Consider the following 19,671-nt stretch of genomic DNA (forward strand, 5'->3'; position numbering starts at 1 on the left):
CAGAGCAACCCATGGTGTCTTGAGAGGGATCTTTTCCAGTGTCTTCACTCTGAAGGAAGAAAGGGGTGAGTAAATTGGCACTTTCATGTCTGGCACATCTCTAGCTTTCACAGGGAAGATTAAACTTTTTAGAAACAATTAGATCTCCTATCTGCAAATAAACTTGAGAGCTCTCCTGAGAGAAAGAATCTTTGCCTTTAATGAGGAGAGATGTTAATTGGCTATGTCAGCAGACGTTTTATGTTTCAGCTGTGGGATTAGTTGCAATAATCCTTAGTTCTCTGCCATCAATGCCCATGGTCAACCCCCTGGAGGAGAGTATCACTTCTCCCTGACCCTGAAGACTGGGCCCATAGGAGAAGGGTGGATGTGCTTCCCAGTACCTACCCAGTGCTTCTCCCTCCTTGGGCTTCCACCACACTTCCTTTCCCCAAGTGGAACACTTTTGTGTTGTTTCTAAGCCCTTCCCTTTGCTAGTCAGATTTCCCAGGCCCACACTTGGCTCTCTTGTCTTACCTCTCTGTCCACCCTGAGAAAACTTTACCCCCAAGGCTTTGGAATTCAATGGTTTCATGATTCCCAATCTTAACCCATCCCATGCTTCTCAACATGATAGTGTGGTTAATAGCAGGCGCCTGTAGTCAGGTTGTCTAGGTTCAAAACTCCATCTATCAACTTTCTGGCTGTGTGACTTATACAAGTGCCTTAACCTCTATTAGTGACACCAATAGTGCTCAGAGTTATCATAAGAAACATGAGAGTTAAACACACTTGAACAGTACTAAGCATATCAGATAATGCTCAGGAATGTCAGTTGTGTTTGCTGCTGCTACAACTCTTACTACTAGTGTAATTTGAAGCATCTAGCTGGATGTCCTGCATGTACCTTAAGGCCAATATTTTTTAATGCCATTGTGAACCAGGTAGTTAGAGAAGTTGTGTCATTTAATCCTTATGACAGTTCTGCTAAATAATATTCTAGTTATCTAATTATCTATTACTTTATTACAAACTGCCTTAAACTTGGTGGAATTAGACAACCACCATTTTATTAGAAACATTAATTATGTGAGTGAGGAGCTCCAACCAGCACTGTGGGGGAAGCTGGTTTCTTTTTTTAACCATGTCTGGGGCTTCAGCTGGGGATATTGCAAACTGCTGTGTGCTAAAATCAGCTAGAAATTTCCTTGCCCACATAACTGTTAGCCAAAACTGTTGATTGAATCACCTATCCATAGCTCCTCAACTGACTTGGCCCTCTCAGGAGGTACTGTGATAACAAGGGTCATCCAGTGACTAAGTATTATAAAAGCACCAGGCATAATCCACAAGATCTTTAATGACCTAACCTCAAGAATCATAAAGCATTGCTCCTGCCAAACCTGATTGGCTGACACAGTCATTAGGTCTGCCCAATTCAAGGATAGGGATGTATGTACCACTTTTGGTTGGGGGGAGTGTCAGTGAACATGTGGTACTGTTTAAAAACTGCCACAGACAGATATCATTATCAATACATAGTTCCTCTTTGAATACAGATAGTAACAAACCCTATATAGACTAGGTTCCTTCCTATACTATACACACCTGATTTAATGCCTTTTCCGCCTTAACTAAGCACTTATTCCATGCTTGTGGACTTAACTTTTATAGTTTGAGATACAACAGCAAAACTGGCACAAATTGATTTTTTCCCTCTTCACAATTTCACAGATAGAATATCCATTCTTACCATGTGTCTTAGGAATCTCAGTATATAATTATTTTTCTTTCCTAATTGAGAATTTTCACCATTCATTTAAGGGTGGTAGTTCACGACTTTTCTTTGCCATAACAAAATTACTAGCTTCATTACTTTGCACTTTAGAACTGTTATTAAGTAAAATAAGGAGCATTTTAATATGAGCACTGTGGCAGTATGACAGTGGATCTGAAAGCAGAGAGGGCTAAGCGATTGATGGGTGGGGCGGGTAGCATGCACAAGGGAAGATATGCTGGATGGAGGGTGATTCACAACCTGAGCAGGACAGAGCTGGACAGCACAAAATTTCATCATGCTACTCAGAACAGCATGCAAATTAAAACTTACAAATTATTTATTTCTGGAATTTTTCATTTAATATTTTTGGATGAGTAGCTGAAGCCTCAGAAAGTGAAGTTGTAGATGGAGGAGGGGACCATTTCATTTCAATGAAGAAGAAATAAATAAAGCCTTTGAACAATAAATAAAGTGACTAAAAAAATGACATAATTAAGAGGTAAAAGAGTCCAGATCTGAAACCAAGACTATATTCAGGAATAAGTATATTCTTGTTTATCCTCCTAGGTACTTTACATACTTTTAATATAGAAATGAATGTCTCCATTCAATTCTAGAAAATTCTCGGCTGTTTTCCTTTAAATATTGCTTACCTGCCAGTTACTCTATTCTCTTAATAATTTTTTGTTTGTTTTAGGAATTTCTAATTGGTTCTTTTTCATATGCAACTGCTTATGTTTCAGTTCTACTTACTTTTGTTTTATAATTTCTTGAAGGCTTTCTAATGAATTTTATTTTATTTCTTTCAGGATTTTAAGTCAGTTTGGGAACATACCAGAATCATATCAGCTAGAGAGCTCTTGTCAAAATGACTCTGAGAGACTGGGAACACCTCTCAGTGATAGAATGCTTGCCTAGCATGGGCAAGGCCTGAGTTTGATATCCAGAATTGAAAAAAACAAAATGAAATCTCTCTCATTTTCTTCCTCCTGCCCTTTCCCCTCAAACAACAGATTTAAGCATTGAAAGATGGAACCCATTCATGTTAATTTTAGGTACTACTGACCCACTGCCTACCTACTCTTTCTGTCTTCTTCCTGCTATCCAGTCCTGTCCTCTCACTCAATCTTAAGATTGACAATCATCACCACTTTCAAACATGAATCAAAAAGTGCTAATGTTGTCAGTATACTGTCTGTTGGTTTATTTGCTACCAATCCTAATACTAAATAGCATCATTTCTAGCTACATACTGGAAATGTGCATTCTCTCAGATCATTTCAATATACTGCCTAGCCAGCTCCAACTCACTAAAGTCTTTCAGAAAAATGAAGGAATTCTGATTCAGAGAGATTTCACAGCCAAGCAGGACCAAAATAGAATGGGTGTGTGCAGGTATATTTTGAGATTCAGAGTTGAACAAAAGAATCTCCAGGTCAGCTGCTATTCAGCAGATACTGTTGTAGTTAAAGAATAATCTTGAGCACTGGGCACCAAGGGGAACAGATATTAGGAGAACAGAGAAGTGGAAGGATGTGGAAAGGGTAGCAGGTGAAGAAGCCCTGATTAGGAGTTTAGCTAATCGATGGGTCTTCTTGCCAATTCATAAAATGATTAATAAAAAAGGTCACTGCTCACCTTTCAAGGTGTGCTCTGGATTTAAAAAAGCAAAAAGGAAGCAAAAGCCAGAGAAGTCCCAGAACCCTGCCTGCCTCCCTGGTTAACTCTTTTGAGCTTGAGTAATAAGTGCTCTCTCAAACTGAACTCAAAATATGACTCGAGGTGTCTTTCTTAGCTTATGTGGAGCTACATGTTTCTTTATACAAATTTGATTAATAAAAAGACTCACTAATGAAAGGTGAATAGTTTATAGTGTTATTTACAGAAAGAATCACCTGACAATATCTTTTAAAAAGCAAGTTTCAGGGCCAGGACTGGTGGATCATGTCTGTGATCCCAGCCATGTGGTCTAAGGATGCCTGGCAAAAAGCAGCCAATCTTATGTAAAAGATAACTAAAGCAAAAAGGGTTGAAGGTGTGGCTCAAGTAGTAGAGTGCCTGTCTAGCAAGGGCAAGGCCCTGAATTCAAACCCTAATACTGCAAAAAAGGAATGAGAGAGAGAGAGAAAGAGAGAGAGAGAGATCCTCTCAAGAGCTGAAAGCATGAGTCAGTGTTTTTTTTAGAGCAAAAGCAACTTTTACTCACAAAGAACTCACAAAAAATAATTATTTCAAAAGGAAAAGGAAGGTACTCTGTAATTCACTCTTGAACTCAGTTTTAAAAATTAAGAGACTTTATTTCTAAAAGTAATTTTAGGTCTACAAAAAACAAATTGAAGCCAGACCAGTGGTGCACACATGTAATCTCAGCACTCAGGAGGCTGAGGCTGAGGCAGGAAGACAATGAGTTTGAGGGCAGCCTTGGCAAGTTCAAAGACATTCTGCAAAAAAAAAAAAAGTTGAGCAGAAAGCACAGAGTTCTCAGTACCTCATTTTCTCCCCAGTACCCTAGTTTCTCTTTAACATCTTGCACTGGTGTAGCTCATTTTTCACAATTGATGAACCAGTATTGAAACAATCTTATTAACTGAAGTCCCTAGTCTACATTAGGCTGAGTCTTTGAGTTGCACATTTTTAGGTGTTGGACAAATGCATTAGGGGATATGTTACGCTCTCATACAGAGTAGTTTCACTGCCCTAAAACATCTTTGGTGTTCCACCTATTCATTTCCTGCCCCAATCCCAATCCCAGGCAATCACTGAATTTATTTTTTTATTTTTATGATCTCTAGTTTTTCCTTTTCCAAGATATTATATAGGTGCAATCATCTAGTTTATCATCTTTTCAGACTGGATTCTTTCCCTCAGCAACACACATTTAAAGTCCCTCCTTGTCTTAATAGCCAGTTCATTTCTTTTTATAGCAGAATAATATTTCACTGTCTAGATGTGCCAAGTCTTATTTATTTCTTTACCTACTGAAGGACATCTTGATTATTTTCAAGTTTTGACAATTATGGAAAAAGTTGCTATAAATATGTGTGCACACATAGTTTTCAACTTATTTGAGTAAAATACTAAGGTGCATGATTGCACCTTACCTCATGGTAAGACTGAGTTTAGTTCTGTACAAAATTGCCAGGTGACCTTTTTTTAAAAACCTTCCTTTTAGACTTTTTAATGTTAGGAAATTTGAGGAATTTTTAAAATTCTCATCTCTAAATTAAAATGAACTTACAACAGAAAATAGAATCAAATATGTGACCTCATGTTTCCCATTGAGGAGTAAAAAAAGAACAATTGCTGCTTCCATTCTTTATGAACAAAGGTGATGGTAAAGTGGTGGCTGTGAGAACACCATTGTGGTAGCTCTTCCCCAAAGATGGCCCCAATGGTCCTCTCTTTTTAAAGTGAGTGGTCCCTTCCAGGTTGAGTCTAGGCTAGCCTTGTGACTCACTTTACCAACAGAATAAGGCAGAAGTGATACTGTGACTATCCCAGGCATAAGTCTTAGGAAAGTCTGACAACTTGTTTGACAGTGTGGGGAGCCTTCAGCTGACATGCTGGAAACATGAAGAAGAAGAGGCCCTAAAGTGACACTGAAAGAGAGAGCGGTGCACCTGCCTCATGGTGCCAACTGAGCTCAGCGGGGTCCAATTTCCAGCCATCCTTGCCAAGGCATAGTCAGGTCAGTGAATCTTCTTGCATATTCCAGCCCACCATTCCCCATGCCTGACCATTGTCATGCCTGATACCACAGGAAGCAAGAGAACCATCCAGGTGGGCTCAGCCACCCTACAGAACCATGGAGATAATAAAATAAGTGTTTTAAGCTACCGTTTTGTGGCATTTTGCTAAGCAGGAATGGCTAACATACACAATCTCCTGCATTGCTTTTCCTTCATTTCTTGATTTCTCTGTATCAGTTTATCAAAGATTTATAGAATGTTGTGGTTGAAATAAATAATTCAGTTGAAACCTTGTTTGTGTTTTATTTATACATTTATGTTGTTGGCCCTCTTTAATTAGATTCAAAGCTATATGTAAAGAATTATTATTATTATTAACATTATCATTATCACCATTATTTTGATAATGGTGATAACTGGGGATTGAAACACTCTATCACTTGAACCATACCTCCAGGCCTTTATACTTTGGTTACTTTTTCAAATAAGATCTCGTGTTTTTTGCCCAGAATGGCCTCAGACCACAATCCTCCTACCTATACTTTCCACATAGCTGGGATTACATGTGTGAGCCACCATATCTATATTGTTCATTGAGATAGGGTCTCTCTTGAACCATGATCTTCCTATTTCTGCCTACCAAGTAGCTGAGATTATAGATGTGAACTACTGTAAACAATTACTTTTTATTTACCCTACTCTCTGTCTCTCAAGTCTTCATGGGAATGTATCCTGTCCTTGGTTGTCATAGAACTGTTCAGAGCTAAATGAATTACCTTCACTCCCTCTGTTGCATTTGAGAGCAACATGAGATTTGAAAGTGGCCAATTTATGTTAACTATTAACTGTACCCTAGTTATAAAGTGGTCATACAAAACAAGGATGCTTAGAAAGCTCGGATTATGTCAAGGTCAGTAAATACTGCAATGAGAAATATTACAGTAAGTAATGTCCCCACTAAAAATCCACAATAGCATGAAATTGAAAAAATATTAACTGTACCTTTGAGAAAATGTAATCTTCACAGAAAAAAGCAATATATCTCAATCTAATTTTCTTCTGAAGATTTACCTTATTATCACATTAATTTCACTACCTAGATAACACACGTGCTATTTCTCTAGGTTATTAGTTTCTAACTGTTTAATAATTCATTCAGCTAATACTTACCAAGTTCCTTATATGTACCAAGCACACATTGCATTGGATTCCACAAATGAAGGAGAGAGAAAGAGATCTCTACTTTAACCAATTTATAGTTGAGTGAGATAGACATATAAGTAGACAAAAAAAAAATCAAAATACAGTTTAAGTACTACAGTACAATAGAGCAAAATAAAAGTCCAAGAGAAAAACAATATGAGAGGTTAAGAGGAATTTTCTGGAATGAACTGGTTCAGACTGGAGCCCAGCTGTGAGAGACTGGAGGCCTTCCTTGTCTGGCCATCTCAGTCATACGTCCACAGTCTCTTGGCCAGGGCTCAGCAGCCAGGTCAAATATTTGTTGAACAATTTTTTTGCAGGATAGCCTGGGTCCTCATCAAGACAGCATTCTTTCCACCCACCAAAGATGAATCCCCACTCACAGAATGGGACTCCCTTCCAGTCCAAGCCTGCAGTGTGGCCCAGGACTGATCACATTAATCAGACTTCGTGGTTCAGACCATGAAGACAGAGTTTTCCTCGTTTCAGTTTTGCATTTTGGTATGGAAGAGACTTACTAAGTAGACGGTGTTGTGCATGCATCTCCACCCCACTCCAACATCTCTTTTTATTTACCAAGTCAATAAACCTTTCTTCCCCTTCCTCCTAACTGCAGCTACCTATCTATCATAAGCCCTGTTATACCTTGTGCTTTTAAATTTTCGATCTTGAGATAAGGCAGTAGTGCTACATCTGGTTGGTTTTGATTATTACTAGAGAAGTTATTTTCCTTCCTTTCTGGTGCAGGTTCTCATACCCATTTTCATTCATTAGAGTCTTGGAATGCTCACGATGCCATGGGGACTTTCCCAGAAAGGTCAGCCACATGAGGTCATTAATTGTGAGAATACCACCATGAAGTTGAGGAGCTAGGATCCCAATTCCTGATTTTGCCATCAAAGTGTTAGGTGGCCTTCTTTTTAAGTCCTGCCTTGGCTTCTTAGTGTCATGAAAGACTATTTGTTTTTAGAGAAAAATTTCCCTTGATTCTTTTTAAGGATGAATTTCTTTATCCTGCCCAGGCGTCACACACTGTGGTCTATGGCGGAAACTTGACCTACAGATAGATTTTGTTTGGCATTCACAGTGTTTTAAAATATTTTGAGTAAGTTGCTCACATATAAAATTTATGTGACTTCACATAAAAATCTGGAATTTCTGTCTTTTAAAACATTATAAAGGGCTTGGCATGGTGATGTATGTCTATAACCACAGTTACTCAAGCGGAAGAGATCAGGAGGATCACAGTTCAAGGCCAGCCCAGACAAAAAAGTTAGCCATACCCCATCTCAACAAACAGTATGGATGTGGTGGCACATTCATGTCTATAATCCCAACTACAATAGGGGTCATAGGTAGGAGGATTGCACTGTGGGCAAAAATGTAAAACACTATCCAAAAAAAAGAGCAACACTGGGACATGACTCAAATGGTAAAGAGCCTACCTAACAAGAACAAGGCCCTAAGTTCAAATCTTAATACCACCAAAAAAAAAGGAAGATCTGGTATAATGTAGCCTGTATTCCAACTGGGAGCCAGTTATTGTGGAATGGTATCTATGCTTGAAATACATACATGGTCTCCATTGCACTTTAGCACCCACTCAGTGAGCTGTACCCTAGCCCTTTCAGGCATGCATTTAATTTCCCATCCCTGAGCTAAATCCCTCCCCTCATCCTACAGGAAAATAAAGTGAGACCCAGAGAGACCTCAAGACTTACCTGGACTTAGAGTTGGTTCATACAGCCAGACCCTGATCTTGACCATGGGTCTTTCTACTTTCAGGCACCATCGTCCTCTCTTACTTCCATCCATGACTTCTCATCATGATTACCTGCTTCAGACTAGCATCCCAGCAAGGAGGTGGAATGACTAAACAACATCAAACTCTGCAGAGTAATCATGACTTGAGTCTTAACATTTTGATTTAGAAGAGGTTTAGGGTTTTTTCACCCATTTTGATTTAGAAGAGATTTAGATTTTTGGTTTATTTCACCCATTATCTCTTTTCTGGGGCACATTGCAGCAAATGAATGAATACACAGGTAAGAAAGTAACAGGTATGTATTTTTCTGGTCATTGTATGCCTGTGTCCCATGAGAAGTTGCACCTGTCCTGTTCATGTCAGCTCTTATGGATTGGACACTCTTCTAAGTGGTGAGTGGCACTCTGATAAGACACTGCCTCACAACAGCCAGGAACAGCAGGAGAACTCTAAATGATAAACCATCCTCTTGTCAACCTATTGGTGAGTTCTTAATAGTCTCATTTGTTCCCCAATAAGCTAATTGCAGAAAATATTCCTTTTTTCTTTCTTTTTTTTTTTTTTCTTTTAGGCAGGGTCTTGCTATGTAGCTCAGACTGTCCTTGAACTCATGACCCTCCTGCCTCATCTGCCTAAGCACAGGGCACTACACCCATCTTCCTCTTTATTTTCAATGATTGTGAGTCACATCTAACAAAAATGTGAACACTTCACATTGGCTAGAGCTTTTTATAAACTTTTTCTTCCCTGGAGAGATGCACAGGACCTCACAATGGGGTGCTTTGAGAGCTTCACGCAAAGGTTAATTTGGCACCTCCTTCAGAGAGAGCATGTGCTGACTGTGACAGGCTGTCAGGGAAGCCACTGCCCACATGTGCTCTCTGGCTTCCTCATTGGTGTTCGGAAGAGGGGGCAGGTTCCTGCTGGGGAGCTGGGTGCTATGACAGATGAGACTCTCGTGCAAGAAAATAAATCCTGCACCTTTGGTGTACTGCTTTAAACATGAAGACCTCTTTGGACCTGAAATTGTAAGGTAAGCAGTGCTCAGCCATAATTCTTGAACTTTGAAACTCCAAGTGTAATTTGGGACGCTCCTTGAAACTCTTTGTTGCTTAATGTGAAAGTTTAGTATGCTGCTTAATCTCCTGCGTATCAGAATAACAGCTCACTGTCAAATGTGCACCCACAGCTCTGATGGAAAAGGGAAAAAGTGTCACTGCTTAAAAAATAGCCATGTAGATTTGTTGTACACTTGTGGAGGTATCCAAAAAATACTGATTTTTCTCTCTGCTCTCAGTCAATATAATCAGTCCGCTTTGAGATGGTATCAAATTCTCTTTGCTATTGTTGATAGAGAGAAAGCCCTCATGGAATTGTAACCAAATGTCATTATAGACCTGTGGGTCTGTATCCTAAAGTCACTTAGTGCTTGTTTAGGCATGGGAGAGGATTAGCTAAATCCTGGTGTCCACATGGCTCTGTAAGATGTAGCAATCCATTGGGATCCGTGCTGGTGTGTGCCAGCCAGCTCCCTATGAGTGCGGCAAGTTGAATTGGGTAGTTGGGAATTCTTAAGGTACAGATTAAAGTCAGGGGTTTGTCCAACATAAAATGCTGTAGAACAAGTTCAATTGTATGTAAGGCAATTACTTATCTAATGCTGTTAATGAAATCTAATCTTGCTGTAGGAATTTACAGGACCTTTTAATGTTTTTGTTTAACTTTGACCTGACTCCAAAGGTGGAATACTGAGTGCTTTTAACTAACTGGTCTATTTGTAAGAGGGCATCACAGTAAAATATTTATCTTCCATAGGAGAAAATGAAATGTTAAATCTTCATTCTTGGCTCTGGACACCTGAGAGCATCCAGGTGCTTCTTTCTCTGAAGTGTTTGCCCACACATTCCTACTCTCCTACTTTCCCTTAGTTGAATACATGGGGACTGAGTGAATTTTGGTTATCTCAAACTTCCCCTGGGATCTCCAAACTCTTTTTATCCCCTATACACAGAGTGCACTGACCTGCATCCATATTTCCCTCTACACATAGCAAATTGTATTCTTGTTCAATACTGTCTTTCTCACCTGTGCCGATAGTTTATATTTAGTATACTCTATGGCACAGGTGCCTTCCTATGTACAGACTGAGAAGGCAAGCCTCAGAAGACACCCTACCTCAAAGTCTTGGGGTCGTTAGTCTGGATTCAATCTATCCTTCCCCGGGCCCTTTCTTGCCAGGACTGAGCTACCTCACCTGACACAGTGTGCTAATGGGTCCACACTTTGTACCACATTACTGATTAGCTGCACATGGTTTATGCAAAGTACTCATTCCCTCTAAGGATGAGGATGTGGAGGCTACCTTTGCCCTATGGTGAAGAAAATCTCCTCATAAGGGATGCAGTAAGGAATGTGGGGTCTATGGCTGAGAAGCCATCTGAGGAGTTTCTTCTCTTGTCACTGTGCTTCTTGCTAGGCACAACACACATTTCTAAAATGGTTCAAGCAGAAAAGTGAAGGAAGAAAGTGAGTTTTAGGGCTGTTGAAGAAAGTGATCCAGGACACCAAGGATGTGGAATCTGAAGGGGAGCAGTGGGGTTGGATTAGCATTCCGATGTGCCATTGCCTTTTGTGAACGAACTATTTTTATTTCGAAAACATCTGCAATCCAAACACACTGACCATGAGAATAAATATTTAAGAAACATATCATGCTAGTTTTATTAACCAGACACTACATCAGAGCTATTGTCAGTAATTTCTTTTCTTGTTCTAATAAAATGGAAAGGGAGTGGAACAAAAGTGAAATATATCGCCTTTGTCCACTCAGGGAAATTTGCCTTGTCAGGGACTCAAAGAAAAAAATCTGAAGATTGCTCTATTTGTTTTATCAAAATGACATCTCCTACATGGGAAAAGTCAGCTGGGTTCTTGTGTTTTTTCATCTTTGACAGTCTTGGGGTCTTTTCTTTTTGGATGCACTCAGATTCTGATTTCTCAGCATGGGAATGTTTGCCAGACAGTCCCCCAAAGGCCAACAAAGGCACTGAAATCATAAACACTGAAAATAAGAATTCTTTAACTTATGCTAATAATCACCAGCTGATGAAATCACCACTGTTCTACACTCACATTTAAAGACTGTGTCATTTATCTTTCAAGCTAATGGTTTATTTTTGTTATTTTCACTTTTTGTTTTTTATTGAATAAAAATGCTGAAGTAATAGCTGAAATTAACTATTGTGGTGTCATATTCCATTTGAAGAATCTTTCAATCACTCTCTTAAGTTTTCACTGACATCACAGGGGCACACAAGTATGTGAACAAACACTAGGCGATAGCTAGACCATTTTATTTTAGACAAAACCTAAGAAGGCAAGAACTATGGATCTGAAAAATGAATGATTCTCATTGGATCCTTTTATACCAAGATGGAAAATAAGTGAGATCTTCTGTCTAATTAGTATACTAGACAAAATCAGGTAAAGTAATCTACTACCCTTGTGCCTGATGGTGACACTAAGAGGGCTCACAAAGAGTTTCCTAACAATTTATAGGACCTTCTTGTGAATCTTACATCATCAATCTCAGACAGCTATAAGTATAGACCATGAGCAGAGCCAGCAGCACTCATAACCCCTGGAATCACAGTGATTTAAAAAATAACAGCATGATGGGTCAAGGGAAAAACATCACTGGAAAACCTACAGGGAAGGAGAATAGTAAATGTATGTAGTGTTCTTGAGTTGATTCTGTATCAATGCCAGAGAACAGAGATGTTGAGCAGTTTCCTTGAGAATCACTCAGTGTGAAATACTTAGGATAAAATGCTTGGACAGCGTCCTAGCTTAGTTTGTCAGCATTTATTTTCAAGTAGGAGATTGTTCCCTGTTGGTGTCTTTAAGCAGCTTCAAAAAGAACTTATGCATACCGTTCAATTTTCTCAAATTGGCAGTGTTCTAAAATCAATTACTAAAGAAATGGTTTGTAGAATATCCAAAAGAGATGCCAGAGAGTCCCTAAAATCCAACATAGATTCATTAAGAAGAAAATCAGCACAACAGTCTCATTTTTTTTAATGTGTTATTACCCTGGTAGGTGGATTACATATTATTTAAACAAAAGTAATTTAGTCAAAGTTAGTGTTAAACAAAAGATACTAAGTAAAATAAATATCTCCTATCAGATATTAAGTATTTGTGATAGAACATAGACCAGCTTTATAACACTATATCTTTAAACATTATTTAAAATTTTTATGTTTTACATTATATATATTGCATTCTTCTTCAATTATTCTTTCTGTACTATGAAAACTTTGAACAACCAAGGAATTGCTTAGGGGATAAGCTAAGGATCTCCAATATGGGATAACTATTTAGAGCTAAGGCAGCGGCTGAACAATTGGCTACAATTGTGATTTATGTGTTATATTAGGTGTTTTAAATGACACACAATCATTATGGGAAAATAAAAAGTACAAACCAAAACCGATATTTTTTACACAGATTCCCATTCAAGTAGTGTCAAGCAATGTTTTTCTGATGGATACATGTGATCTTTTACTTACTCCATGGAAACTAACATAATTTTTTCAAGCAACCCATCAAAATTGTTAGTCATCTGCATTCTTCTAAGTTAATGGCTAAGCAGTTAGGTTGTTTCAACTATTCTATCATGACAGGCAAAATTTGATAGAGTAACTGGCTAGAAATAAAAAAACCAAACTATTAAGAAAAAGCAGAGAATGAACAACAAATATAAGGTACAAAATTGGTGGCAATTTTGTCTTACTAAACAAAAATGACCAACTTTGAAAAGACATTGATTGGCACTATTCCCTTCTAAATAGATCATTATCTTCTTGAAATTGTTTTTAGTCAAACTGAGTCTGACCAAATTAGTGAACTGTTTGAACGAACATATTTAGAGGGTGTATACTACCAACTTGGAGAAGAGAGATGACTCACAACAAAACTTTTTTCTTAGTCCTGCTCTAGTAAACACTTCTATCAGTGTCATGGGTAAATGAATTTTTAATAAATTCCTATCGGCTAGAAGTGGGGTTCAATAGTAGAATAGTCCTGTTCTTGAGAATCTGTATTAAATATCCGGCAATACACCAAAAAAATTAAAATAAGTAGAAATAAAGCAGTTCCTGGATGCAAAGCCAAAAAGGATAATACATTTATGTGTCATAGCAGGTTTGAATAATGAGCAGTAATGGCGATAAATATAAGATTATTTACTTTAGTCCACCAGCATAAATGCAAAATTACTTGTTGGAAGAATTTTTGCTTGTGAAATAAGACTTTAGTATTTTAGTTGATAGGAAATTCCCTGTGCTATAGACAAAGAAGGCAATGTGACCTTTGGTGACATCCTCTAAGTATTTTCATATGACCAGTTATTAATCTGCCAATTGAATTAGCTTAGTCCCTTTCTTCAACTTGTCTCCAAAGATATCGTGAAGAATTTACAAAATTCCCATGAAGTCTGATGTGATCTTTGGTGACATTATTAGAAATGTAGAGGAGGAATGTAAGATAGGATATGCCGTATGCCAAATCTCATGCTAGCTATAGCCTGTGTCACAGCCCCATGCTCATGTAAGTTTCATGGCTTCTGAGTACATGTCATCCTTCAGCTACCCTCAGAAACCTAAAGCTCAAATGTCAGCCAATCTAGATGATAACTTCAAGACTTCCCACTCCAAAAGTTCTTTTTATTAAATATTGCTGAGGTATTTGTGGATAAATATGGACAGGAGAGTATTAGTTGGCTAGCCAGAGCAAAAACAATCTTCGAATCTGTACAAGTGAAAAGAATAATGATTATATTTTATACGAAAGTATGGTTACACAGTCAGGCCCTTCAGGGAAAGGACAATGTAAAAAATATTCCTCGTATTATTGCAGAGAGCATGGGCAAAATACCAGTTACAGTGAACAAACTATGGAAGCCCAGAAGGCCATCTGAGCTCCCAAAGATGGTGGGCTTCACATGAGTCAAGTTCAGAGGCTTGAGAAGACATGAGCACATTCTGATACAGTTTAAAGACTCAGGAGGGAATGGAAACCATCCTCTTTGGCCTGTCCCAACTGCTAGAACGGTTTATCTACTGAGTAGAGGTTTCTGCGTTCCTTTTTGATTTGTTTCTGCAAGAGTTCATTCATTTCCTGTCTGTATTCCTTCTTTGCCCTTCTGCATCTGCTGCCTATTTGCTGGAGGCTTAGTCCTTGGTCCTTTTCTGAGAGTGATTCACAGCAGGACATGGTTTCCATTGCTGTTCATCTGCAATGACTAGAAAGAAGGCAATGCAGGCTTAGGTTGATATCTAGCCCTGCTTCATGCTGATTTGGGGAAATGCACTTAGTCTGTTTTCCCTTCTCAGTCTGTTTCCCCTTCTGTAACTTAGTCTGCACTTAGTCTGTTCTGCACTTAGTCTGTTTCCCCTCCTGTAAAATAAAGATAATATAACATTACCCATCAGGGTTATTGTGAGAATTAACCAGCTTCTTAGCTTATAATCATAAGTAGACCATTCAATGAAAACTTTAATTGCTGTTGTTGCTGATTCCCCTGCCCTCACACTTTGAGCAATTTTAACAGGTTTCATTTTTCTACTTTCAAACATGTGTATAACATACTTTGATCATATTCACCCCCTCATCTCCTCCTTGTGCCCTCCCCCCCTTCTGCTGGTGCCACTTCCAAACAGTCCCCGTTTTGCATTCCTGTCATTCATTATTAAAGGTCTAGATTGTCCGTATGAAAGAGAACATGTGATGTTTGTCTTTCTCAGTCTGGGTTATTTTACTTCACATGATGATCTCTAGTTCCCCCCAAGATTTTAAATTTGATAAACACTTTGGCAGAGTAGCAGAATACAAAATAGCATAAGAAATTAGTAGCTGTTCTATATACCAATAATTAACAGGCTGAGAAAGAAATCAGGAAGACAATCTCACTCCCAATAGCCTCAAAAACAATAAACACCTAGGAATAAACCTAACTAAGGAAGTGGAAGACCTCTACAATAAACACTATAAAAACTTGAAGAAAGAAATTAAAGAAGACACCAAAAGATGGATTGGCAGAATTAAAATTGTGAAAATACCTATACTTCCAAAAGCAATCTACAGGTTCAGTGCATTCCTCATCAAAATTCCAATGCCATTTTTATAGAAATAGAAAAATCAATCCTGAAATTCACTGGGAAACACAAAAGACCCCAAATAGCCAAAGCAATGCTGTATAAAAAGAACAATGCTAGAGATGTCGCCATAACTGACTTCAAATTATACTTCAGAGCCAGAGTAATAAAAACAGCATGTTGTTTTTGATTTTTTTCTGGTTCAACCTTCTATATTCATTAGGCTAAGCAAACAATGGTGTAAAGTAGCCCATGATCTTCGGGGTTAGATCCAATTAAAAGGACTAGCCAACTACCCCTGTGATAATGGGTAGAACCCAGGCAGCTTCAACAAAATAAGATATTCAGAAGAAAGATGAAGGACTAGCAGTGGACATGACCTTTCACTTACCTCTGCATTCACAGTCTCAGGAAACACTTTCTTTAGTCTCCATCTGGAACATACCATCTTGGTAATAGAGAAATCCCCTAGACACATAAGGGCCCAATCTCATTCCTGAAAATTCTGTCACTACTAAATAGACAGAAATTCTACTTTTCCCGGACTTTTAAGAAAATAATAGCACTCATATAACTGCGATCCAGCTTGAACAACTTCCATCTCCTATCAGTCTCACCCACACTCTCCCACCCCACCCACCACCAGATTTCTTAAGAAGTAAATCCAAGATCTCATTCTTTCATCTATAAATATTTCAGCTTGTGACTTGAATAAATAAAAAAACCACAGGGAGTCTTTGCTTCCATTTCCTGTGTGGTGGTCAGGAAATGTTTCTCTCCCCCCTGTATCTCCATACTTTATTCTGTTATACTAAAATAAATCCTTACAAAACCTTTTTTTTTAAATCCTCAGGACCTGGTTTTAACATTTCACTTTTTCCTCAGGCTCCATTGTTTTATGGATATCTGAAACACTCAAGCTCAAAGTTTCAGGAGAACAATTATTCAACATCAGTTAAAAAGAATAATTTTACAATGAATCATATGAAAAACATTTTTAACCAATAAAGGGTTTTCAGGCTCTTCCCGCATTTTCATACCTCTGAAATAGGGATACACCTTACAATGGAGAACTCCTTTTCTTTCTTATTGATACATCATTTCATAGTGCATCTCACACAGGTTGGTGTCTTAGGAATGAAGAAATGCAAACACTGGAAGGTCCATGGACACATGTACACACACAACATATCTAAAATGACCTGTGTAACTGCCTATTTACACACTTTCTCATACACTTCTATATGAATAGTAAAGTGAATGCAAATTTTAAAATCAACTGAGTGCATATGTTCTGAGAGAGCAAAGCAAATTTTTCTGAACACCTCAGGATACAACATGGACAGTCTGGCAAAGAGATCAAAACCACATAGGCATTTTATTCCAACAGGTAAAGAGCATACCGAATGTGGGTTGTGATGCACAAATTGTCAAGATAAATCTATCTCTCCCTTAATAATACTTCCATTGTCAAAACCTTCTTTTCCTTATCATTACTGTTGTCCTCACTCACCACCCTAACTTTCAGAAGCCTGTTAAACGGAGGTAGAAAGGAAGGCCCAAGTGTGGACTGTGACCAGACTGGGAAGAGGAGATGGGAGGTGCATCCAAGGCTCTGGTACACACATGATTCAGTCAGATGGAACAGCTGGTGCATTTATGTGACCTCACTGTTTCCGTACACTTTCATTTGACAGGCAAATACATCTTTTGGACATTCTTAGAACTGCATGGTTAAGAAGAATGTTTAAAATTTGTTGTGATAGAGGACCTGGAACTAGTCACGTGGCTCTGGGAAATTGGTTGGGAATTCCCCAAGTCTCACTTTCATTAAAAAAAAAAAGAAAGTAGTTTAACAACCTTGCTGGATATAAGAGTCACAGCAGGAATTTTTCAATCCTTTTGTTCACTGCCTTTTCCCCACAACATGGAGCAGTGTCTCACACATACTTGGTGTTTGATAAGGTGTTGAATGGATGAAGAAATGGATGAATTTCAGCACCCAAATTCTGGGCCAAATGTCGTGAAGGGAAGAGTTAACTTCTACTAAGTGCAAATGATCTAAGAATGTTCACAAAGCACTCTGTAGACTGAACAGATGTTGTCCAAATACATGATTTACCACTTTTCAAATACCTACATGTTCTTCTGTGGTTAATAATTTAACCACGTTTTAAAGCCATCTTATTAATATTATGCAATGCTTTGTGAAATCCTGTAACAATAAGAATAAACATTATACAGCACTTTATTTACCAGATACTCTAAGCACTTTAAATTTATTAGGTAATCTAATCTTCACAACACCAGGCTGTAGATACTTCAACTCTTACTATTTGACAGAGGACACTACAGTAAAGAGAGGTGAAGGAATGGAACTGTCATTTGAGCCCTTGCAATCTGGCTACAGTCTGGTCTTAACCAGAGTATTGTATTAATATTACTAAGGAATCATCTTTCTAGACTAAAATGATGTCTAAGGTCACTTCCAGCCCATCATGCTGTGATTCTGTATAGTAAGTCTGGTCAATTTATTAAGAACGTTAAAACAGTAACACAAGGTGAATTCAGAGAAGCATTGCCATTTCTCCTGAGATCCATGGGGGCAGTCTTCAAATGTCCCTCCATTCAGAGATTAAGAAGCTGTGGTATGTTCTGCCCAGAAATTTTGTCTCAATCTCTGGGGACCAAAGAACCTGTCCATCTTACCACGTAGTCTGGTCTCATTTCAGTTGCAGCCTCTCTCCCTTCAACTGACCATCAGAGGTCATTTTATGCCTTGGTTAATTCCAGGTCCCTATGGTCAGCTGAAGGGCCCACTGATACATTTAGTCCAACAACTTATGCTGAACGAGCTGAGTGACATTGATTTATGATTTACCTCTTGGGACTCTCATTAACCAAAATTATGACACCTGAGAGATCCCTGCAAAGAGTCAGAGCTTGGAATTCATTTTATTTTTAGCTTAATGGTACCCTTTTCTCTCATTTGAGATCAGTCCTATTTTAATGGCTGCCCCTAGAAGCCAGGATGCCTTCAGTTAGTTAAACAACATTAGCTAGCCTCATTATGGAAAGAAAAATTGGAAAATCAAAATAGAGAAGCATTTTCTCCTATAAGAAAAAAAATACCCAAGGTAGTAATTACACCATTTTCGGAAATAATCTTATTAGGCATTGCCTTCCCATCAAAATTAAGCAGTACAAAATAATTGGCAGGACAAGGATGCTGGTGGAATAAAATATTGCTTTCATTTATCTGCTGGTCAAAAAAGATAACTGAAAGGGCCTTATTTCTTACTAAGAAGTAAAAGAGTGATAATTAATTCTTGACCATAACAAGATTAAGTATTAGGGCATTGCATCTTCTTATTTTTTATCTTCAACTTGGTTGCCTCTTACATGTTTTGCAGCATTAGGTCAAAAGTTCTTTACGTTTTTTTGACTATATGCTCCTTGAAAAATGGAAAGTGTCACAGAGCTGTTCCTTTGACAATTTATATAAATTGCCTAAAATGTCAAGAAGTCTGGTATTCTCCAATTCCAATGTCACCCAATAAGGAAATACTAGGTAAAACATGACCAAGAACTTTCCTTAAGAAGCAGATTCCTAAAAAAAAAAAGAAGAAGAAGCAGATTCCTTTGAGGAATCTAGGTTCTATCGTTGGATGCTTGAAATGGTGGCCCCAATAAACAGGCACTCTATCTCCCTCTTTTATTCTCAAAATTGTGACATTCACAACATAGTTTATAAAATGTTTATCACACACTGCCCCACTATATATCCTTTTGGTCAGGATAAGTAAGATGAATAACAGTCAATTTTTTTTTTTTTGATAACTGAAGTTCAAACAGACAACTAAATTGTTCCAAACTGAGACAAGAACACATGTTGGAACCAGGACTTAAATCTGAGTCTGTTGGATTTCTTCAAAGTAAAAAAAAAGCATTATTAAGTTCCAGCACATGTAAAAGTCTATGAATGTGCATAAGGGAATTCTCACCAAAACTAAAGACAATGCAGTTCCACACTTTTTCAGGGAAAACTTCAAATGAAACGTACCACTGATGCAGAAACCATGCTATTGATTTGTTCTT

The 19,671-nt window shown here is 38.1% G+C and overlaps 1 protein-coding gene and 1 long non-coding RNA gene across 2 annotated transcripts in view; one reads left to right on the forward strand and one right to left on the reverse strand.

The window, feature by feature from the left end:
- The window catches only part of LOC141411479 (uncharacterized), a 103,113-nt gene extending 86,915 nt beyond the window's left edge, over positions 1–16,198 (reverse strand). The window contains exon 1 of the long non-coding RNA XR_012436262.1: positions 15,965–16,198. This is a non-coding gene — a long non-coding RNA (uncharacterized lncRNA). The remainder of the gene's footprint in view (positions 1–15,964) is intronic.
- Stard13 (StAR related lipid transfer domain containing 13) overlaps positions 9,314–19,671 on the forward strand; it is a 528,094-nt gene continuing 517,736 nt past the window's right edge. Inside the window, exon 1 of the mRNA XM_074043562.1 lies at positions 9,314–9,449. The gene's annotated coding sequence lies outside the window, so the exon portion shown is untranslated. The remainder of the gene's footprint in view (positions 9,450–19,671) is intronic.

The sequence above is a fragment of the Castor canadensis genome, chromosome 10 (assembly GCF_047511655.1).
Source record: "Castor canadensis chromosome 10, mCasCan1.hap1v2, whole genome shotgun sequence".
NCBI lineage: Eukaryota > Metazoa > Chordata > Mammalia > Rodentia > Castoridae > Castor > Castor canadensis.